Below are 26,203 nucleotides of genomic sequence, written 5' to 3'. Positions count from 1 at the left end.
TTGAATAGAGACAAAGACCTATAAGATTCTAAAACAAAGTCAGAGAGAGAGGGGGGGGAGACAGAAAGAAAGATGAGAAGTCAGTCAAACAGAGAAAAAGAAAGATTTTGAAAGGAACAATGCAAGAATAAAGAAATACTATGTCTGACTGAGAAACCTATGATTTTGTCTTTCTTTCTGTGACAAAAAAAGGTAAAATCTTATCAAACCAATGCTCCATACATGACTCTCTGCCTCTTATTTCCTCCAAGAAAGTGAGACCACATAAATCAAGTAGACATAACATTATATTTTTACTAGATGTGTCCTAAATGGAGTTCTATCTCCTATAGGAGTCTGGTAAATGTATGTCATGTAGTGCACTATCTAGGGAACAGAATTCCATTTAGATCTCACCCACTGTCATCCACGCATTCCACTATTGCTTCTTTCTAGAAGGGAGGAAATGTACTTTTCCAAAGAAAGCTTTTCAACTTTGATGTTTCTATGAGATCGAGGGAACCGACATTTCATTGAAGTTGTCCTCCCTTGGTTCGGAAAATAAATAAACATATAAAAGAACAGTGGGTCAGACTTCCCTCGAATGTGTCTTATATTAAATGCATAGAAAGGTAACCAGTCAGAGAGGTAGCTATGTGAAGCACTGGATTCTCCCTCTGTTCCTCCAGGCTCGGGGGGCAAGAAAAAAAGAACAAAGAATGTGTATGTGAGTGGATGTGAGTGTGTGAGAGAGAGGAGTGTGTGGTCTTGTTTTTCTATCATCTTGGGTACCAAAAAATCTGAACAAGATCCTGCAAGGATAGTGAAATGAGACGTTTGGCCTGGTATGGACATTTAACAGGGCCTTATGAAGAGAAAAAAAATATCTATACATAGGGGTTAGGTTTAGGGATTTTAATTGGAAATACACTTCACCAGGAGAATAGCAATACCACACATATACTATGTGTGTGAATGGGTGTGTGTGTGAGGCAGATGGAGAGAAAGATCAGAGCTGCTCTAGCTCAACACACCATCTGATCAGCGATCACTTCATTCAAATACCACACCTTCCATCTGCAAGGCAATCACTCACTGTCTGACATGGCAATACAAGTAACCGCAGTCACTTCAACCTGAGCACGACACAGCCTACAGCACCTACACACACAGACACAGACCCACCTTATTCTGTCGCTCCACTGACTAATGATTCCTAGAAACGATAGTGAAGAGAGATGGAGGTAGGGCTGATGAAAGGGGTCCGGATGGAGAGCGAACGGTTCTCCAAACAGGGCAAATGTTTTCCTTTTTATATTTCAAATTGAGTTCCTCTTGATGATAGGAGATGGATCAGTCCACGCCAGGAGAGAACAGGTCAGCATGCAGAGGGTTAATGAGGTCTGAATGGTCTGAAGTTATGAGCTGGGGACATATTTATGTATGAGCAAGCAGGCACCAGGCACAATACTATGCATTGAATACATTGAAAAAGAGCTAAATGGATAGCAGGGAGAGCCCTCGGAGAGCAATACACACCTGGACTATTTTCCTCCTAGCTGTGTCAGTGTTCTACTTTGAACCTGTGTTCTACTTCTCTGAAGAGCATGTTCTTCAAAATGGTATGTACTCAAGTCTATTCTAACTCAGTTATGAGAATGAAAAACTAGCCTCATGTTGAGAAAGTTGCTGATTCATATAAAGTATAGAGAGATCACACCCCCAATGTCAAGCTCTGACTCATCCCTGTCCTTGTGATAAATTCCTTTAGACAGATTCAGATCTTCAATGTCCTTCTTCTGTAGTCTCTAACTGACATTATCATGATCCAAATGGCTCTCCATTGGATTTCCTTCCACTTCTCTTCCATTTGGCTAATGAAGAAGTTATAGATCACATCAGACAGATGGACAGACAATGGCCTCAAAAACCAAATGTTTGATGTGGAGTTTTGACCTCAGTCTACCCATTTGACTAACAGAGAGTTTGAATGCTGTACTGTAGATTTTCTGCTAAATGCTTAAACATGTTACAGTGTGAGGAGTCAATAGTGGCAACTGATTACCTTCCAGACATTCCTTCCAACATAAAAATTGTTGGCTAACAAATGTCTGTACCCTCTCAGACAAAACAATTTTGCTCTGCCATAGAATGTTTAATATTGTTTCCCTGAAAACTTAAAACATTGAGGATTTATATGTTACCTAATGTTTTTATTTTGTTGTTTTTTGGTTGGTTAGCAAGATGTTTGTTATTTGTGCTAATTATCTTGTTAGATAATTGGTATAGTAGCACTTTCCAAACTCCAAGGAACAATCAGTGTCAGCATTTGAAAAGCCTTAGTGTGGCCTAACAGATATTAAGCTTTGTCATAACCAAAGCACACCTGCCTAATATTGTGTAGGTCCCCTTTTTGCCACCAAAACAGCCCTGACCAGTTTAGGCATGGAATCCACTAGACTTCTGAAGGTGTTCTGCGGCATCTGGCACCAAGAGATTTGCAGCAGATCCTTTAAGTCCTGTAAGTTGCGAGGTGGGGCCTCCATGGATCGGACATGTTTGTCCAGCACATCCCAGAGATGCTTGATTGGATTGAATTTGGAGGCCAAGTCAACACCTTGAACTTGTTCTTCTGTTCCTCAAACCATTCCTGAAAATGTTTTGCTTCGTAACAGGGTGCATTATCCTGCTGAAAGAGGCCAATGCCGTCAGGGAATACCGTTACCATTGAAGGGTGCACATGGTCTACAACAATGCTTAGGTAGGTGGTACATGTCAAAGTAACTTCCACATGAATGGCAGGACCCAAGGTTTCCCAGCAGAACATTGACCAAAGCATCACACCGCCTCAACCGGCTTGCCTCCATCCCATAGTGCATCCTGGTGCCATGTGTTCTCCAGGTAAGTGATGCACACACACCCGGCCTTCCACGTAATGTAAAAGATCAGGCCACCTTCTTCCATTTCTCCGTGTTCCAGTTCTGATGCTTACATGCCCATTGTAGGCACTTTCAGCAGTGAACAGGTGTCAGCATGGGCATCCTGACTGGTCTGCGGCTACGCAGCCCCATACGCAACAAACTGCGATGCATTGTGTGTTCTGACAACTTTCTATCAGTACCAGCATTAACTTTTTCAACTATTTGTGCTACAGTAACTCATCTGTTGGATCAGAACACACGGGCCAGCCATCGCTCCCCACATGCATCAATGAGCTTTGGCCGCCCATGACCCTGCCCCCTGTTCACCACTTTTCCTTCCTTGGACGACCTTTGTTAGGTACTGACCACTGTAGACCGGGAACACCCCACAAGGGCTGCAGTTTTGGAGATGCCTTGTCCAAGTCATTTGGCCATGATAAGGGCCATGATTTGGCCCTTGTCAAAGTCGCTCAGATCCTTACGCTTGCCCATTTTTCCTGCTACTAACTCAGCAACTTTGAGGAGAGAATGTTCGCTTGCTGCCTAATATACCCCAGCCACTGACAGATGCCATGATGATGAGATTAACAGTGTTATTCACTTCACCTGTCAGTGGTCATAATGTTATGGCTGATCGATGTAGAACACCATAGAACTCTAACACTTTACAATTTTACCACTATATCACTGTAACACTATTTTAATAAAAGTACTAGACTGACAAGATATCACTCCACCATACGCGACTACACTACTCTAGCGCTAATATAACACTAACACTGGATAGCTCTGATAACACAGTAGCCTTCCTGGCTGATGCGACCTGCATTACTCAGACACAGGGAGAGTTGTGACTCACAGACCGGGACAGTAGCCTATCGGAAACGCAAGATCAGATTGTTAATATTTACTAGCGAGTCCAACACCCTTCCTCTTTAATTTGTTATGTCAGAGATTTTTAGAGTTAAACATAACAGCTTGGTTCTGTGTAGCAGTGCTTCAGGGGAAAATGTATAAATTATTTGTTCAATTTGAAATGGGGATATCCAACTAGCGGATATCCCAATTAAAATCAATGCTATTGGAGACTCTGAAGTCAGGCTACTAACACCATACCAATATATAAATACTCTAACACTATCATTATAACACTATATTACTAATGCTACCACTCACATAATATCACTGTGTTAACATTATCACTCTAACACCATTTTACACTACCCTAACACTATAACACTACAGCAGTGTTTCCCAATCCTGTTCCTGGGGACCCCAATGGGTGCACATTTTAGTTTTTGCACTAGCACTCACACACCTGATTAAAATGTTGCCCTACCACTTACACACTTGACTGATGTAATCAACCTATCATCCAGTGTTTGATTTGATTCAGGTGTGTGAGTGCTAGGGCAAAAACATAAAATACACCCCTCTGGGTCCCTAGGACCAGGATTGAGAAACTCTGCACTACATTATACTACTACCCTAACACTTACACTAAAGCCATTCTATCACTAACACTATATCACTACACTACCACTATCACTCTAACACTATATCACCACACTAACAATATAACTCTAATACCATATCACTAACACTATATCAGCACATTAACAATATAACTCTAATACCATATCACTAAAACTATATCACCACATTAACAATATAACTCTAATACCATATCACTAACACTATATCACCACATTAACAATATAACTCTAATACCATATCACTAACACTATATCACCACATTAACAATATAACTCTAATACCATATCACTAACACTATATCACTACACTACCACTATCACTCTAACACTATATCACCACATTAACAATATAACTCTAATACCATATCACTAACACTATATCACCACATTAACAATATAACTCTAATACCATATCACTAACACTATATCACTACACTAACAATATAACTCTAATACCATATCACTAACACTATATCACCACATTAACAATATAACTCTAATACCATATCACTAACACTATATCACTACACTAACAATATAACTCTAATACCATATCACTAACACTATATCACCACATTAACAATATAACTCTAATACCATATCACTAACACTATATCGCCACACTACCACTATCACTCTAACACTACATCACCAAACTAACAATATAACTCTAATACCATATAATTAACACTATATCACCACAATAACAATATAACTCTAATATCATATCACTAACACTGTCACCACACTAACAATTTCACTCTAATACCATATCACTAACACTATATCACTACACTAACAATTTAACTCTAATACCATATCACTAACACTATTTCACCACACGAACAATTTAACTCTAATTCCATATCACTAACACTGTCACCACACTAACAATATCACTCTAATTCCATATCACAAACACTGTAATACCACACTAACACTATCAATCTACACTATATCACCACAAAAATAATATAGCTCGAATACTATATTACTAACACTATATCACCACACTAACACTATCACTCTACATTGTATCACTACCCTAACACTAACCCTAACCCTAACACCATTATTCAAACTCTATATAACTTCCCTAACACTTTCACTGTAACATTTTTGTACATCCTTGGGCAATTGTTGAATACTAACTGTATTCACAGACAGGTTAGCTAGCAAACCGGAAAACACTGTATTTTTTCTTTTGCTTCAAAAAACATGAAGAGTTACTAAATTACTAATATGATTCATGAAGCCAAATACACTCTTTTATTCAATCATCATGATCATAAAAAACAATCTCCAGATTTGCTCATTATCAGGTGGAATTGTCAAAACTCAGTAATAACTGCTACAAAACCTGACAGCATTATCATGATTTCACCAAGACATTCAATGTGCAAACATTTTAAAAGTGTGAATGAGCATTGATATTTTGGTCTGGAACACTAGCCTGACATTCCGAAATAGACTGGAAAGACATTAAATAGTGTAAATCTCTTAACTGTCCCTATTACTCTATTGGCCAAACCTTTTTGAACAAAATGTTTCTTTAGAGATCAAGCTACTAGCATAAGCATATGGGCCATTTTCTTTCCTGGTGGCCTGGGACATTAAGGAAGTAAATATTAATCACATTTCCTGCAGCTGCATTTACAGTGGTGGATTTTGATCCAATGATGAATTACTATTTTAAGCAATCAGAAGAGCAACTTTGCCAATAATATAGAAAAGAATCAGAATTATGTAAATTATTCTGTAAATGTCTCATTTAGATTTAAAAGCCATCAAAAGCATTCATAAAAGTCTATTTTCTCCCATAACTTAAATGGTTATCATAACTGAAATTTGTAGAAGAAACACTTGTACCACATACACTAATGTGATGACAGGTGCCTGCAATGCTTTATTGAATCCAATGCCCATCTCTCACTTTCTCTCTCGGTCTCCACCTCTCTCTCCATTGCTCTCTCTCTGCTCTCCATACACCCAGATAAGATCAGCGATCCAGTACTTATCTGGTTGGTTCTTTCTAGCCAATGCTCACTGAGTCAATGCTACTATTTGCCCATAATGATACGTGGCCTGTCCACAGGGGGTTCTTGAAAAGACTTGTGATACCATAGGCTTACCAGTAAAATTGATTTTAGGGGCTATATCAGGGGTACATTGGACATAGACAAATTCAGTAGGGGCAACAGTAATGGAAATAGGTTGAGAACCACAGATATAGCAGACTATAGGGGAATAAGTCAGAATCGTCTTGATCCTTGCGGCTCTGGGAACTGGGAACACACTCCCTCCTGAGCCACAACTACCAAAGTCTCTGGGAAAGAAGAGTAGGATAGAGAGAAAGGCAGAGACGAAGGTGAGAGAAGAACTGAGAGGGGGAGAGGGGGGAGGAAGGGAGAGTGGAGAGACAAGTTGACAGAGTGGAGAGAACGGGGGGTAACAGATAGGGAGGGAGAAAGGCACTTTGGGAGAGGGAGTGGCTCAGAGAGCGACAGAAAGCGAGAGAGGAAGAAAGAGGATCTCTGAAACCGAGAAAGCGGGAGGACAGGAGAGAGGGAGAGCAGAGAGAGAGAGAGAGGGGGAAAGAGAGAGCGAAAGGAAGAAAAGAGTGAGGGAGAGCGAGGGGCAGAGAGAGGTACTTTGTATTCATCGAAGGGAGGTAGTCTGTATTCAGAGAGGGAGGTAGTCTGTATTCAGAGAGGGAGGGAGGCAGGAATGGAGAGGAGAGGGGGGAGAGAGCATGGGAGACAGGTAGAGAAGAGAGGGAGGGAAACAGACAGGGAGGGAGGTACTCTGTATTCAGGGAGAGAGAGAGCGACAGGGATACAGGAAGAAAAGAGAGACGCTGGCTGCTTCTCGGCTGAGGTTCTAATTGATTGGGCCTCCTAATCCCTGTCGGATTGAGTGAGGAGAGGAGAGAGTGCAGTGATTGAAGCATTCCCCCGTGAGATGCGTGGCAGCACAGAGGTCATTTAAATTGAATGTGGATCAGTCGCTAGCTATTGACTCTGAGGATTTGGCTCCGTTTGACAGGGCAGGCCCTCTGTTTGGACAGAGGATCACTGACTCCCTCACACATTGCTACTGGGCTATTGACTGCTTTAGAGAGACAGGGACAGTGTGTGTGTGTGTGTGTGTGTGTGTGTGCGTACATTATAAGAGACTGAGTATATGAGATGTTTCTGTAGATTTGATAATTACGTTGAAGATCCACAGCAGATGCTCTTGTCAAGAATTTCTTACAATAGTGAGGGCATATGTTTTCATTGCAGTCTATGGGTTAATAAGTATTTTCATATGACTGCATTTCAACTGTGTCTAAGCAGTAGTCAACCATAATGTCATCCACCTATTTGTGTCTGCATAGTTTTTCCTCATTGCACCACATCATTCATTGGTCCACCCATCCCTTTACACAAAACAGTTTAAAACAGCAAACTTAAGGCAGAAAGAGCAAATCTCCATGAATATCCATGTTCAGAGTGACTATTGGTCTCTTGACGTTATGAGGTTAAGCATAAAAGGAACAGTGATTCAGGCTTAGCTTCGGACTAATATTGGAATGCGACCATGAAAGACATTTTTAATCTGCTCTTGCAAAATCACATTAACTTTCCTCTGGTATTTTCTCCACACTAAGAGAACTGAGTCCCAGAACATTTTAATAGGGAAACTTTCCCACTTGAAAATATTTTGGTGATGGAAGGAATTGTGAAATAAACATGAGGAGAAGTTTTGTTTCCTAGGCAGCTAATCCATATCCTTTCCAATAATGTGTCTGATTTATAATAGTACATATACTAGCATATTAAAACGTGATTACATTGAAAACATTGGTATCCCATTCGAGTCAGATGCAAAGACAGACAGAGAGAGAGATGGAGTGAGGGAGGGAGAGACAAAATGGAAGGGAGAGAGAGAGAGAAGGAAAGAGAGAGTACGGATGTATGTATACAACTTTTTAGAAAATGTAGGTGAAGTGGATCAACACGCTGTAACAGATTGACAGCAACAGAATGGAAAAAAGTATTCTGAATCAAATCTATTTTTGCAAAACACCCACAAGCCAATATACTGGGGTCACAACACAGGCGGCAAGGTCGGCATAAAATAAAATACAATCGGCGGTAAGCATTTAAGATAATGACACTTGAGAATAATCTCTGTGGGACAGATGGCCAGCTGCTCAGGGCCACGGCACGTACCGGGAAACTGTCGAGGTGGCAGGATATTTTGCTCATGAACGCCCTGTACAACCACCCTGCCCTCCGCATTCACAAGGATCCTTTATGGTCCAGTGAGTGACCAGGGGTGGGAGGGGTCAGCGCTGTTCATGTCCGTGTGCTTCCTTGCCCTGGAGTCACGTAAGACCTTGTTGCAGGCGGTGACCCTTTCTGTAGGCTGCACTGTGGTCGTTACCCCTGCTGGTGATGGAGGAGGTGACAATGGACCGTGGATGCGTAAAGCTGGATCAAGATTCGCTGAGAGTTTTTTTTGTTTGTTCCAACTACACGTGTTGCATCTGCTTAAGTCACCTGAAGCTGTGATAAAACCGCCTGCAAGTGGACGCGACTGTATTTTGAAACAGCTGAAAAGAAAATGTTAAGTAAATAGTAGAGAACAAACTCAAAGTGTTTGCCAAATAGTCCATAGTTACCCTAAACAAAAGCTTACATTGTGATAGCGGCTAACTACAATAGGCTATATACTTATGCGTTGCTTAAATGGACTGAGTGTAAACACAACCTTCAACAAAAACTGTCATATCAAATTAGGGTTTTAAGATGATTACACGACACCTTGCTAGTTATCTAAGTGAAATAGATTGTCTATTTTACGTTTTTTGCGGGGAAAACATAATTTGCATCCATCTGCTAGTTAACTTGTTTTGTTTGCAGCAAGCCCAGTTAGCTTGAAAAAGTTGTAGGAGGGAGGTAAAGGAGTGTAGAATATCAGGCTGCAGTGACAGGAGCGTCACACAAAACTGTACCAGAACGACTTTTAAATAAGATTTTTTTGCTCTTTAGCTGAAGTTGGTTTAGAATAGAAAAACAAATGACTGCTATTCAGATAGACAACTAAATCATTACTATAAATATTGAAAACGTCATAGTATCTGGTCAGCTTTGTACCAGGCTGGCACCAAAATGACCATCCTGTAAATAATGCCCTGAAACAAGTGCATTTTAAATATTGCTATATTGTGCGTGTGTGTTCAAACATTACTCAGAAATAGGCCTGCCTTAACAATGGAAGCATGAAAAGCTTTAATTACAGATTGTTCAAAATACATGTTTTAAAAAATGTGACATATATTATGTTTGTGTTTTACTTTCCCATTACAATAACGCACAATAAGGTACTGTATACACCCTGTATATAATCATATACATTTTTTTTCTTTTATATTTCTCTGCCTCTCAGCACCAATAAAGGCTTGGGAACTTCACCTCTGGTAGTCTCCTACATTAATCCAGACCTGCTTAACCACAGAGGAATATTTATCTTGTGTTGACTGCACAACAATAAGCTGACACGTTAATTGATAAACTATTCTACTATAGGCTTGTCTGTTTTCTCTATTCACTACTTGGCTTGTTTCCAATGGAAAGTGAAATATCCTTCCAGCATTTTTGAAGTCTGTCTCTGTGTAAATATGTCAATATTTGGTGTGTTGCTTCAATGTGTGGTGACAATGATCTTGCTGTTGATGAAATCTCATAACAATAGTTGTAATATTATTATTATTATTATTGTTGTTAATAGTTATAGTAGTATATTAGTAGTAGTAGTAGTAATATTAGTAGTATTATTAGCAGTAGTATTAGTAGTAGTTTTATTATTATTAGCAGTAGTAGCATTAGTATTAGAAGTAGTACTAGTAGTAGTAGTAGTAGTAGTTGTAGTATTATTATTAGAAGCAGCAACAGCAGCAATATGATTGCTCCAGTATCTCCAGTAAGCGTAAATTGGAGCAGCAGATGAGGTGGTATGGCTGTGATAACAGCCACCCTGTTCCTAGCAGTAACAGTCTGCTCACGCAATTCCAAAATAGAACAAACCAGATAAGACTCTAATCTCAATAATGGGCAGAAATGGCTTTTCCGTCTCCATGGAAACGGATGAGGGTCAGCCAGTAAGCCTGACGGTCCCTGAGTGATCCCCACCGACCATCAAAATGGCAGACAAACTGCTCTTCTTCTCACCACCTCTCAATGCAGGGATTAAAGAATATTTGACGTTACTCTCAAAGTTCTGTCTCGACTGAGCTTGCCTGGTGCAATGGAACCAAGAAAACAGTCCCATCGATTCTGGCACTCCAGTTGCACCCAGGTCTGTGTCTCGTTACCACAATAGTAGCTTGTTTGATAAAAACACAACGTTATAAGAGGCAAAGCAGAACACTGTATTTAAATAGTAAAATAGATAAGATATTTAAGCAATAATGAATAAGGAGGTGTGGCACATGGCTGATATAACACGGCTAGGAGCTCTGCGGAGTGCCTGGATACAGTGTTTAGCCGTGATATATTGGCTAGAGCCTAACATGAAGAGGAAACCTGAGACATCTACACGGCAACCTCGGCCAGGGCTGAGAGAATATCGTGCCACACTCTGAGAAACCCGCACAAATATGCTGCAACTAGTATATGAACACCTGGCCATACTGAAGCAGAGGACGTACTATACACCACTCAGGAAAACAATTAGTGTCACTCATAAGGAAAGCTCCTTCCTCAACTGGTGTCAGTGCAGGCAACTTGGTTCACTCTGGATCTTGACAATGAAAATCATGGCAGGAAGGAAATTTGATTAGAAAATGGCATAATCCTGCCTACAGTACAAAAACATGGTAATTAACGTTGTCCTGTAAGTCCATTTTGTTCTCCGCCAGACAATCAAGAAACGTCTCTTCCGTTTCTACCTCATCATCACCACTTGTAGTTGACATGACACGGAAACACAACTGCACAATAAGTGCTTGGGCTTTATAAATGTTCATAACAGGTAATATGACCAGCTGAATCACATTTCCAATGATCCCATAAAGTGAAAACGTGACGATACAAAGCAGAATCAGGGGTATAATGGAGAAATTCCTACAGAACCCATGACTTCCAATTATGTATTTCATAGATGGCTGCACCCCATACCTCACTCACTACGGAGGAGGAGGAGGAGGAGGAGGTGGCGGAGGAGTGGGGAAGTACATAAAGAGAAACCAAGACAGGCAAGAGGGAGGGTGGGGGATGGAGGGGTGAAAGTGAACAAGACCGACAGAGGGGGGAGAGAGCGAGACGAAGAAGTATAGAGAATTAAAAAAATATATATCACATGCCCCATTCATTTTACAACTCATTGATTGCGAAGTAATTACCAGGTAATCGCTCCTTACTAGGTAATTAGGTAGAAGTACAGGTTAATACATAGGAAAAAAATGAGATGTTACATTTTCTGGCTTGGAACCAAATAATGAAGTGCTACTATACACATATATACGTTTATTAGGAATACGAATCAGACTTCCTCTATACAAGTAAAAGTAAAAAAAATATGCTAAAATCAACTAAATACCAGCTTTTTAATATGTTAATAAATGCTCATGCTAGTGTCTTTCAATGTAGTTCCTAAAAAATATAAATGATAATTACGCAGTACTTTTGCATTTATTGTCACACAGTATTAGGGAAAATGGGACATTTAAAAATGGGATATTTATGCTTTTTAATGGTTTCTTTGCACGTGTCCCATTTGCACACTACTCACCTTAATTACTCCAAAAATACATTGGAGTCATTCTCTTGTGTTAATACTCCATCCCATTGTTCTTTGTATATCTAATTTTATCTATGACCTATTGGTGCAATTAATCATAACAGATTTGGTTTTATTTCCTTGTCTGGCATTAACCAAAATTAAGAATTAATGTGATACACTAACTAAGGTTTGTTGTCTTGGAAATGTAACCATCTTGTAGCTATTTTGAAACATAATATTTTATTACATACAACATGGTATATATGTGAAGTTATAAACAGGGTGGCTCAAGCCTGGAAGGCCGATTGGTTGAAAGCTGCTGTGGTACAAGAGACCATATACTATGGGTATGATACAGAAGATACAGTTTTGCTGTAATAGTGGTGGTAACCAGTTTATAAAGCACCTCAGGGGGTTATGGTATATGACCAACGGTGCTCCCATGTTATAATACTCTGAGTGTTTATGGACAGGTGTAAAGGTGCTCCCATGTTATAATACTCTGAGTGTTTATGGACAGGTGTAAAGGTGCTCCCATGTTATAATACTCTGAGTGTTTATGGACAGGTGTAAAGGTGCTCCCATGTTATAATACTCTGAGTGTTTATGGACAGGTGTAAAGGTGCCCCCATGTTATAATACTCTGAGTGTTTATGGACAGATTTGCTGACATATTGATGTGATGGGGTCGTCCAATGCAACGGTACCTCATCTGCAGAGGTGACACCAAAATCAGGCAATAGTATAGTACTACAACACAAACTGTAGCTTACCTCCTCCAAAATGTTAATCAGTGAAAATGTGTATTTTCCAGAGATCAGTAGCGTGGTATTGACCATGGCTGTCACACCATTGCCTCTAAATAAAACACAGCTAAATCATGTCACCATCACTGAAAAGCTACCTTCTAGGTATCAAGTTTAACATTTCGCTTGACTTTGTCTCCTGATTAAACAATCTCACTGAAGGGTGATGGCATAGGACTATGGGTAAAGAATACTCTCTAAATGTTACCAGATGTACACATGAGGGAACAAACAACAGTAACACAACAGGTCTTAGAATTGAAGTATCTGACTCTCTCATAACTAAATCCTAAGTTCACAAGGTTTTAGTCATGATCCGTGTGATGGTTAATTGGAAAGAGAAAAATAAGAATCCGGCAGTGAAGTCTAGGACCCCTGTTGCTCAAAGAAGTTGAACAGTGAATCATGATTGATGACCAAATGAAAAGGAGAAGAAACGAGTTGACGTGGGCAGACGGCACTGAAGCGTGATCCAACCGATGAATAAGCGAAGATATAATGAGAATCTGAATGCCCTCCTCAACAGAACCATTTCTGTGCTTCTCGCTGTTGTTTTCATAATGTTAATCACCATACTTGACCTTGTCATTCATGTAATTCAGACATGCTGCTATTGACTCAGAGAGAGAGAGGGAGAGACCATGTGAAGGAGAAGAGGAAGGGAGAGAGAGAAAGAGCATGGGAAAGGGGGGGGTGAGGGAGAAAAAGAGCAATGGAGAATGAGAGAGTTAGAGAGACTGAACAGAAAGAGACAGTAGAGCGAGTGGGAGAGAGAAAAAGACAGAGAAAACAGAGAAAAGAAGACAGTGAGGATCGTGGAGGATTTCTCGAATTATGACGATTCAACCTGGAATGATAGAAGATATCATTAATTGCGTCTGGCGCTGTTTGTATTGTATTCATTGTCAACGCAGCCCTTCCCTTCCACCTCTATTACTGGCAGTGTGATTTAACAGTACTCACATCGTGAACCCACCCACCCACCCACCAGCCAGCCAGCCAGGCTTCACCTCTCTCCGATATCATTCTTTGAGAAGGGAGCATTGATTTAACATGCTATTCAGTTTTGATGGGATAAACATTGGGAGTCCCATTACAAACACACAGGCTGTGTTAGCATTGTGAATTGTGGCTTATTAAATGTTCCTTCGCTGATAAAAGTAATTTCATCTGTTGACAATGTTTCTCCATCCCTGCCCTGATTAAACTCTGCTACTACCTCAGCCCCAAATGAATTAGCTAGCCTGGCTAGGCTGCCGCTGTACTGGTGAGTGCACACAACGGCCAAAATGTTGTAGGTGCTTGTGGGGTTTATTTCCATTAAAACCGTAAATGGTCAGCAGTACTTCCCAGCGATTACTCACACACCCAGACTTATTTTAGACACTCTTTACTCAAGTTTTCCAAAGTTTAAAAAAAGAAATAGGCAGGGACTCTGGTGTCCAAGTTTCATCTTCCATCTTTGGGGTGCCATGATAGAGAAGTGCTTTGGCATCGATGAGCGGGAGCTTTCCTCCTGCCCTATCTGGACACTATCACTGAGTACACGATGTGTGAACCAACGCCCTGAAGCCAGTATGGATCAGGTAATAACCTCATGTGGATTAGAACCACAGTGAAAAACTGTGGCCCTGTGGGCTCCCGCATCCTTTGAATTGATTGGACAAAAAAAAAACAATTACAAGTGAAAGTAGACCAATCAATATTAATCCCACCCCACCCACAGATTTCTCCCTTTCTTTAACATCCGACAGGGGGGCTGGAGCAAGGTGATTTGAAGTGTGACCAAACAGTTGCATAAAGCAGCAGTGTGCGTGTGTGTGTATTCATGTATGCAAAGCAGCAACAGAAGCTAGCACCAACCTCCGAAAGGTGGGAGTAAAGACTTAACACGCCAAAGTCCATGAACGGTATAAAAGCCTCTTGCCACATAAATGCAGACAATATCATCTTTCCAGGACACTGACAGCACCCACTGATTCCATCATTGTGGGTGGTGTGTTGACAAGTAGGCAGGGGGCTAATTTGTGTTTAAGTTCGTCTCACCATGCATAGTGGTTAGGGTGAAACATTGATGATCCGCAGTGGTCTGAGGTAGCTGCAACAAGTAAGGATTTTTGGTACCAACGCAGCCCTAAGAAACCTGATTTCACTCCTGCTGATCCAGATAGACGATTTGATTATCTGATTAATACAATCAGTGCCGATGCTGGCCCGCAACAAAAAAGCCTCTGTGATCAGCAGCCATGCCCAGCATCAGGCCACCCCAGTATTGCAGAGGATTTACTGATCCACCTACTGAGGCTTGATCCCCATCAGTCGGATCACTGATCATTGTGGGCGGGGCTAGTACTTAACCAGGCTTATTGCATTGACCCAAATACAACACACTGCAAATTGCAAGAAAAATAAGTCATGAATCATGTGGGTATCCGTGAATATCCAATAAGGAGAATGTGGACTGGAGGTTTTAATGGTTATGCACTAATCCAATTACCCTTGATCAGATCTAGGTCAGATGTGAAAATGTTGATGACCCGTGGATCAGATCACAATTAATGGCCATATATCTTAATTTAAGTCGTTTAGCAGATGCACTTATCCAGAACAACTTACAGGAATTATTGCATTTTCATATTTTTGGGGTAACAGCCCACTGTGGGAATTAATATAAAACATATAAAACCCTGGCATTGTGAGAGCCTTGACATAACTGAGCTCCACATGATCGGACCTCCAATCTGTTTGACAATGTAGTGCAGGCCAAGTATTTGGAAAGTTTTGTTGTTTCTGCTTTCCCATTTTGGAAATTTAATTATGGAATCAAGATGGTTTTAATTCTAGATTGTCAGTTTTAAATTTGAGGTTATTTTAAGCATTTAGAAATAACAGCACATTTTGCACATTTACATATTTTTGAACAAGAGAGCTGTCAAATTCTTGTCACGATTCTAGGCCTTGGATTTACATTTGGAGTTGGTTGCTTGACAACACAAGAAAGAAATGTTAATGGAAGTCAGGCAGGCCACCATGGTGGCAATAAATGTGAATGAATCAATCAAAGACAAAACATTAAGAGTGACTAAGTGAACTGTTACAATGAGAAAAAAGAAAGCACTGGTTTACTCAGCAAAGCCAAATGACCTGCTAGACCAAGAAATGTCTCTACAGAGGCTGACCAAATAATGCTTACCATAATGAAGCAAAAACCAGTAAAAGACTGTGTGAAAGATCAGAAACATTCATCAGAGGTAGGTGTGAATTTGACCCAAACTGAATCCAGCGGAGAATGTTTTTCACTAGTTGACAAGATTGAAGACGAACATGTACTGAAACTCAGCAAAATAAATTTAAGAAAAAAATATATAAGAATTGTATTTTAATTTTTTTTTTAATTACTCAAAGATAAGCTTTCTCTAATATGTTGAGTATTCATACGTGTTCATGTTATCTTGGAATGAGTATGGGTGTGTTGAGTGTGAGTTTGTGTGAGCGTTGTTATGTATGAGTTTAAGCAGTCTACTGGAGGGATAGTGCAATAAGCAACATTTAATAATCAATATACTTTGACAATATTTTAGTGGGCAATATTTTGGTTGACTGCATTTTCAATGGACGTAGGAGGAGAAGCTGTACAATATTTTGATGGTTACAGACTTTAGGCACTAGAAGAGGCCTGTGGTGGCTGGGGTCTGTTTTTAGGGCCTTACAGGTAATCCAAGGAGACACACTGGTGTTTGCGTGTGTGTGTGGGTCCCCTTGGGGTAGCCAATGCCCTGACCTGTGTGTCTGGGGCCCCCCTTGTGGTAGCCAATGCCCTGACCTGTATGTCTTTAAGCTTCTTTACAGTGAGATAACCAGTGAGTAGATTAGAGGGGGCTTGGGTGAGTTTTATCCTCTGTCCTATTAGGATCACATGCACAAACACACACACACACACACAAACACACCCACACAAACATGCACAAACACCCACGCACACACAAACACATGCAGACAGAAGTGTGTCACCATGGCTTCCCAGCAAGTGTTTCTCTATATCGGCCGGTTAGGAAGAAGAGATGGATCCATAAGAAGGTGACAGCTATGAATTCACCACCAGAGGCCATAGAGAGATGCAGAGGGAGAAGCCATTTCAATCATATATCACTCTCTTCTTCTATAATACTCATCTTCTATAACTCTCTCCTTTTATCACTCTTTCTTTCCATCACAGTCCCTCTTTCACTCTTTATCATGTCATGCTACATCCTTTTATCATTCTCTCCTATCACTATATATTTATATCACTCTCTACTTCTATCATTCTATATAAGTCTATTACTCTCTTCTGTCACTCTCACCTATCTCTCTATATCTTTCTATCAGTCCGTATCATGACAAAAACATTACAGGCATTTACAACAAAATAGGCAATAGGCAGCAAATGTTGCCAACCGTTGGAGATGCACTGCCCGAGACAGTCAGTTTAGTGAGCCTAATTAAATTCGCAAAGAAGAAATTACACTTTTAGTATTTTTTTTTTTTTTACCATTCATGAGATTGTGGGTGCACAGTGAACTGTTCGGAGGAACAAATTATTTTCGGAGTGGGCACAATATGCATGGGTAGCCAACCGTAGAGTCTTCTGAAGTAGGCCAACTGGTTATGTTAATGCTACACTACAAGGTTATACAGTACATAATAAAAGTTACATGACAGATCTCTCCAGGCCTGTGGAGATCAGACAAAATGAATAAGGATTCTGTATGACATTTTATTACTCCACCCACAGAATAGGTCAGTAGGCTGAGATTAAATCTACAGTGCCTATAAAATATTGTTCCACTCATTTACATACTATATTCCACAATTTTATGCGGGCTTATTTGTAGATATCATTACATAAAATAACTACAAAACAGAAATATCTTAATTGTCACCACGACCGAGTTAAAACTAGGTTATAGCATCTTTGGGAGCCATTACAATTGTAGGTCTCTACCAAAGCTGCACATCTTTGATTTGAACATATTTTACCAATCGTTAGAAAACTGCTCAAACTCAGTCATTTGCCTTGGGATGGATAGCAATCTCCAAGACATGACGCAATTAATTGATTGGATTTAGGTCAGAGCTCTAACTGAACAAATCACGGACTATAACCTTTATATTTCTTAGTCACCACGAAACTTTGACTCTGGGCTTTGGGTTATTCTCATGCTGAAAGGTGACTTTCCATCCCAATTTCATCTGTCTTGTAGAGGGCATCAGGTTTCTGCACGGCTCGAAAATCTCCTGAGTGTATTTTTGGAATACTTTGAATGGAATTACTAAATTTCTTGAGTAATGGCTTCCTTCTGGCCACCTTAGCATACTGGGCAGAGTGCTAGGGACTTGGTTGTCAAATGAACAAAGCCTTTCACTACCCAACCTGCAGAAACAGCTCCATTTAACCTAAATTCATGTGAATTGTTACCACCTAACACCGGTGCAGACTAATTATACTAGTGGGAGATTGTAAAGGTGATTGGTTACACCTGAGCAAACTCAGGATTGGAATTGCTTGGGGGGTGAATACGTATGCAAATAAGATATTTCAGTTTTGTATTTTATAATATCATTTTATTTCCCAATAATAAAAAAGGGGGCTTTGTTATTTAGATAAGGGAGAAAGAAACGCAAATGTAGATGCCTAGTCTTTGAGGCAATGAAACAACAAAATGTGAAAATATTAAGGAGATATAGACTTTTTATTGGCACTATACTTTTGCCTGTGATGTCCTCTCACATTCTATTACACATAGCACATCTGTAGCACGTCCAAAATGGCCTATTATACCTAAAGAACAAGGCTAATTAAGGCCCAGGAGTACTAATCTCTCCTTCGGCACCCAGAGGGACTAGTCTCTCTCCTCCTTCTCCTCTTCCCAGTTCAACATCATGGTATGCTCCATATATATGTCATAGGACGTATATATTGCAGGACGTTGAACACAATAGCTAATCATGCTAGGCTACTCACTTCCTCTCCTCTCTCTAGCGCTGCCTGTGGTGAAGCACGCATCATAGTGTTGGAGCTGAATCAATATTTCATTGGGCCTAGTGTGTGGGTGTGTATAAATAATGCATTATTCACACATTGTAAAAAGGTATGAACCAGGTTGAGCCGGTATAATGGACCCTAGTGTCTTGAGGACAACTCCCCAGCTCAACTGTATTCCACTGCTATACACATCAACACAGCCATGCTCTCTTTACGTTGTCTCTGTGTGGTTTATTTCTTCATATATAAACCTTTGAAGAAACGGACACTCACAATGTCAAACAATAATGTGTAGACATCTTTCAGTCCACCCGTAATACCAAGCTGCTATTAAAGATACAGTCTGGGACTTCTGCCATTAAAAACATACTTGTTTAAACCTCCCCATTTTGGGCTGGAGGTGTGATATGTTGTTTGTATCTGTATAATATATCATTAGATTCTCTATCATTCCAGTTAGTCACGAAATTCCAAGTTCGAAAGGGAGAGGTTTTGATCACGTGTGGTACACGTTAGCACATGCGCGACATAGCTGACCATTTTTGGGGACCTGTTTTGAGTGTGAAGCTCCACTTTGACAACCTGTGGATGTACCAACTCAGGCCTGAACCCAGATGCACGACACGGAGGCAGGAACTACCATTAAGGTGTTTAATGGAACCGAGTCAGCAAACAAGTATAGAGCAGTCAGAACAGGAAGGGGATCGGTACACAGGTGGTCTCGGCGAAGGTACAGGCGGACGATGACCAGGAGAGTAGAGCAGGTAGACAAGCAGGGGTCTGGCACACGGGAAAACTTAGGCACGGAGCGCTGGGAACACAAGGAATTAGAACGCGGGAATGACTTGGAAGAAACACACAAGATGAACTGGCAACCGGAACAAACAGAGAAGACGGGTTGATTAAGTAGGCAGGGATAACGAGGGGATGGGAGACGCCTGGGGATGGGAGATGCCTGGGGATGGGAGACATCACAGGTGAACTGAATCAGGGTGAGGGTGTGAAAGTGCACAGCAATCACAGACTGCATTGTTTAAGAGAGAATTCACCAGGAAAATATTTGCATTTGATTTGCTTTGTACTGCAATGCTTTTGTCTCATATTGACTCATAATCAACCGGCTCCCTAAAACCTTTGGTTTCAAGCATTCCACAAATACGGAGACCAAGTCCCCCTCCTGTCCTAACACAAATGCTCTGTCACTAATACAGTCAAAAACCACCAGCAGCACACCATGGCAAACGGCCATCTCTGTACTAAAACCACACACAGTCAGGAATGACACACCAACGCAAGCACAGTCACGCATACTCTGAATGTAATCAGGCTGTCTCATCTAACACAGCCAGGCAGTAAAAACAAGGGTGCATTCCAAGTGGCGCCCTATTCCCTACATGGTAGACTCCTTTTGAACAGAAACCTGGTAAAAAGAAATAATGTGTCCACATAGTATCCAGCCCCAAGACCTCTACTCCACATTGGGAACGCTAATGGAAGTACCTTCACTGAAGAGCCCTCACACCTGGGACTGAGTGGAGTGGGCCCTGGGGTGTGTGTGTCTGTCTGTCTGTCTAGGATACTTATGTGAACATAGCATGTGTAGAGAGGTAAAACCACAGAATTAATGGCTCAGGAAATCGATTGTGGAGGCGTCCAATGTGAAGTACCTGGAAACAGAAGCCTTTGCAGCATTTCTGCTCAGAGCTCTAATAGAAGTAATAGTCCTTATAATTGGAGCAGTGATTCTTGTGTGAATGGAGGAGTACAGCAGGTGGTCAGCCCAAACCAAAGGTCAGCCCAATGGCTCTAACTTTCAATAGTGTAAGATACATTCCACACTCAGGGCATGATGCTTGTCACATCTTTACTATGGCATGCTTGAGAAACCCACACTGAAAACAGACAGCAGCATCTCATATAGGAAACAGCCTATCTTGAAACAGCCCTTCTAGGTAGCTCACATTCTAGCTGGCCCAAACAGGTGAGCTTGCAGACTCAGTTTAGCTGTCAGCTTTGTTCCAGTGTTACCATGAAGCCAGACTCACTAGAAACAGCTTATCTAATTCACTCTTTGTTAATTTATTTTATTTATACAGGGAAAACCAACTGAGACAACTGTCTCATTCACAGTGATGCCCTGTATAACATTAATTATAAAAAAGAAAATACAATGAAAATATAAAACATATACAGCTCCAGAAAAAATTAAGACACCACTGCACCTTTTTCTTTCCTTTTCCTAAAAAGTTGATAAGGAAAGTTTTGAGTGAGGAACAGAAGCGTTCTATTTGCAGTGGTCTCTTAATTTTAACCCCTCTGTTCCTCACTCAAAACCTTCCTTTTTGACCTTTTAAGAAAGGAAAAAAAAACATGCAGCAGTCTCTTAATTTTTTCCGGAGCTGTATAACAAGCATGAACCTTGTTCATAAAACCTATTTAAATATAGCAAGTACAATTCACTGGAAAGTGGGCAGTCAAACAACGTTTAAACTGTACAATGGACAAAAGGTCCTTAATCCTAAGGTCAACTTGTAGAACCTTCCAGGATTGCAGGGCATAGAAGGTGAACAAAGTTAAACCTCAGCATTGAGGTACCTTGAGAATTAGCCACTCTTGAGAGCAAGGGTGATATGAGTTAATTCTCCAAAAATACTTTTCGAGAAATGTAATTATGACATTTTTGTACAGCAGCATAGCTTTATAAACAAACAACATCCAATGTCTGGATATTCAGGACCACAAGGTATCCCAACCCACAGATGTGTATAAAAGACAATGGTGTGTACAAAAGCTTGCATCAGTAATAAAATGCAGTCAAGACTTTCTTTAAAACAGAAGCTGATGCGTGCATACAGGTGCGGGTCATAAAATTAGAATATCATCAAAAAGTTGATTTATTTCAGTAATTCCATTCAAAAAGTTAAACATGTATAATGTATACATTCATTCCACACAGACTGATGTATTTCAAGTGTTTATTTCTTTTAATTTTGATGATTATAACTGACAACTAATGAAAACCCCAAATTCAGTATCTAAGAAAGTCTGAATATTGTGAAAATGTTCAATATTGAAGACACCTGGTTACACATTCTAATCAGCTAATTAACTCAAAACACCTGCAAAGGCCTTTAAATGGTGTCTCAGTCTAGTTCTGTAGGCAACACAATCATGGGGAAGACGGCTGACTTGACAGCTGTCCAAAAGACGACCATTGACACCTTGCACAAGGAGGGCAAGACACAAAAGGTCATAGCTAAAGAGGCTGGCTGTTCACAGAGCTCTGTGTCCAAACACATTAATAGAGAGGCCAAGGGAAGGAAAAGATGTGGTAGAAAAAAGTGTATAAGCAATAGGGATAACTGCACCCTGGAGAGGATTTTGATACAAAACACATTCAAAAATGTGGGGGAGATTCACAAAGAGTGGACTGCAGCTGGAGTCAGTGCTTCAAAAACCACCACGCACAGACATATGTAAGACATGGCTTTCAGCTGTCACATTCCTTGTGTCAAGCCACTCTTGAACAACACACAGCGTCAGTAGCGTCTCGTCTGGGCTAAAGACAAAAAGGACTGGACTGCTGCTGAGTTATGTTCTCTGATGAAAGTACATTTTGCATTTCCTTTGGAAATCAAGGTCCCAGAGTCTAGAGGAAGAGAGGAGAGGCACATAATCCACGTTGCTTGAGGTCCAGTGTAAAGTTTCCACAGTCAGTGATGGTTTGGGGTGCCATGTCATCTGCTGGTGTTGGTCCACTGTGTTTTCTGAGGTCCAAGGTCAACTTCCTGGTTGTGATCTACAACCAGGAAGTTGTAGATCACTTCATGCTTCCTGCTGCTGACCAACTTTATGGAGATGCAGATTTCATTTTCCAACAGGACTTGGCACCTGCACACAGTGCCAAAGCTACCAGTACCTGGTTTAAGGACCATGGTATCCCTGTTCTTAATTGGCCAGCAAACTCGCCTGACCTTAACCCTATAGAAAATCTATGGGGTATTGTGAAAAGGAAGGTGTGATACACCAGACTGAACAATGCAGAAGAGCTGAAGGCCACTATCAGAGCAACCTGGGCTCTTGTAACACCTGAGCAGTGCCACAGACTGATCGCATTGCTGCAGTAATTCAGGCAAAAGGAGCCCCAACTAAGTATTGAGTGCTGTACATGCTCATACTTTTCATGTTCATACTTTTCAGTTGGCCAACATTTCTAAAAAAAATTTTTTTGTATTGGTGTTAAGTAATATTCAAATTTTCAGAGATACTGAATTTGGGATTTTCATTAGTTGTCAGTTATAATCATCACAATTAAAAGAAATAAACATTTGAAATATATCAGTCTGTGTGTAATGAATGAATATAATATAGAAGTTTCACTTTTTGAATGGAATTACTGAAATAAATCAACTTTTTGATGATATTAAAATTTTAAGACCAGCACCTGTATATTGTATATCACCATAGTCCAGCACAGACATTCTGTAAGTGTAGCCCGAACAATTTCTTTTCAATGTGGAGATGATAAGCAGACGTTATTTCTTTAAGGAAACCAAATTCTGATCGTTAATTTCTGTTACAATTTTAACTCAGTTATGTGGCTAGGATAGTTTACTATCCAGCCAAATACCCAGGTATTATCCACATCAATGTCTTCAGATCTAGAGAACAACATATACTTGGTTTTATTTGTATTTAAAACCAATTGAAGATCTCTGGAAGATAATATTGTAACAGTTGGAAGTCTGACTGGAAGTGCCAAATGCTTTTGCAAGAGAGGGAGCTGCTGTGTACAATACTGTGTCATCAGCATAGATGTCACGTTATTATGAACGGGACTGGAGGCAGACGCAGGAGGAAACTGGAAGAGTCTTTATTACTTGAACAAAGAATGGAATCGCTATCCTGCGTGGCCTGGACGTGGCCTGGACGTGGCCTGGACGTGGCCTGGACACAATTAGAAAAACACAATTAGAAAAACAAAACAATAAACCGAGAGGCCAGAGGCTGAAAATATGCAATAAGAGAGATAGTGTGCAAAGCACTTTCTTAAAAAAAAGCTCAGATGGCTAAAAGAATACGTGACATGCAACAATACTTGACAAAGGACAAGGGGAACTGAGGGGACATATATAACACTAATGGGTCATGGGAAACAGTTGGGAGCAATAGTACAAGACAGTCCCGGTATGTTAAAGACGGCTTGGTGTTGTAAGGAGTTGGGAAATAATGGTGACTAGAAGGCTGGCAACTCAGGGGAGGTGGAGATGGTAGAGCTGCCCCAGGAGAAACTGTGACAATAGAAGTGAAAATGTAATTTTTCTAACAGAGTTCCTAATATAATTTGTATATACATATATGTGTATATATCTATATATCTATATATCTATCTATATATATATATATATATATATACATATCTATATATATATATACATACATATATATATATATACATACATATATATATATATATATATATATATATATATATATATATATATAATTTTGTACCGATTTTTGACCCTTTACTGTTTAGTATATATTTATACTTAACAGTAAAGGGTCCAAAATCAAACCCTGAGGAACTCCTTTATGACCTGCGATATGAATATAGATTCACACCCATCTATCACAACAGCCTGAGTCCTATCACTGAGATAGTTTTGAAACCATACACAAGTGTCCATTTTCAGGCCCAAGGAATACTGTTTTTCCATCAAGACAGAGTGATCAATAACATCAAAGACCTTGGCCAGGTCAATAAATAGAGCCACACAACTTAGTTTTTAACGAGGCTTTAACGACATCATCTACAACCAGCGTGGTTGGAGTAATAGTTCTATGCTCTGGTCTAAAACATAATTGAAATGTGTTCAATATGTAAATCATATATTTACTCGTGACTCCATATCGATTTCCTGATATTTTAGCCAGACAGGACAGCTTAGACATAATCATCATGGATATTAGTGACTCCACCTTTGTGAAGTGGCAGCACATGTGCAGTTTTCCAGATCTTTGGAATAACCCCAGTTACGTTAGATTAAAAATATGCACTAGTGCACCTGAGATAAATGGAGCTGCCTTAACCAGCAAGCATGGACCTAGTTTATCAAGACTCAATGATTTATTAGCGTTTATAGAGATCAGAGCATCAAGCATCTTTTCTGAACATGCTCAGTGGAAAGCCTTGACTATTATCAGAGGTTTTCAGTAGAAATGCCTGGGTAACATCCTGTTTATTTCCTTGGCTATCAAGCAAGGTAACAGTAGAATCATTCTCAAAGAAGATGCCAGCTGAAAAAAGTGTCTATTTAAAGCATCATCAATGGTACTTCTGTCAGTAATGTAATAGAACCAGTCTTCAAAACTGCTTTGGTAAGGTATAGTGTATGAGGTGTGTTTTGTAATGATTTGAGCCAAGCACAGAGCTAACGGACAACAACAGATTTGATAACAAAATGTGGACAGGTGTAAAACAACTAAACAGCAGGAATACAAGGCAGACAGGCTGGAACACATACACAAACACACAATGTCTCGACAAGGGCTGAACCGAACTTTGCAGACAAAATAGGCTGCTACCGAGGGCAAAGTACAAAGAGGAGAAAGCAATCAGAACAAAAAGGACAGGCTATGCTCAGGAAGTAAAGTGCAAGCCAAACAGAAAAAAACAGAACCTTACATGTTTCACTTATTTCACTGTTTTCCAGATTTTTGCTGGGTTCCCATTACAACTGAGTAAAGCAGAGACATAGTAATCTGACTTTTAGGCAAATCCCCCCAGTTCCTGCATTAATGAATGTAGGTGCAGGAACTGCACAATACTTTAAGGCTAATATGCTAACTGGTGGGCAGGAACTGCACAATACTTTAACGCTAATATGCTAACAGGTGAGCAGGACCCGCACAATACTTTAACACTAATATGCTAACTGGTGGGGGAACTGCACAATATTTGAACGCTAATATGCTAACTGGTTGGCAGGAACTACACAATACTTTAACGTTAATATGCTAACTGGTTGGCAGGAACTGCACAATACTTTAACGCTAATATGCTATCTGGTGGGCAGGAACTGCACAATACTTTAATGCTGATATGCTTACTGGTGGGCAGGAACTGAAACGCATGATACAGATACAGCAACAAACACCAATTCCATGGCAATAGAAAGATGCGACAAAAACCTACCAACAGCA

The sequence above is a fragment of the Esox lucius genome, chromosome 18 (genome assembly GCF_011004845.1).
Source record: "Esox lucius isolate fEsoLuc1 chromosome 18, fEsoLuc1.pri, whole genome shotgun sequence".
NCBI classification, from domain to species: Eukaryota; Metazoa; Chordata; class Actinopteri; order Esociformes; family Esocidae; genus Esox; species Esox lucius.
The sequence above is the reverse complement of the archived record's forward strand: the minus strand, read 5'-3'. Positions refer to the sequence as shown.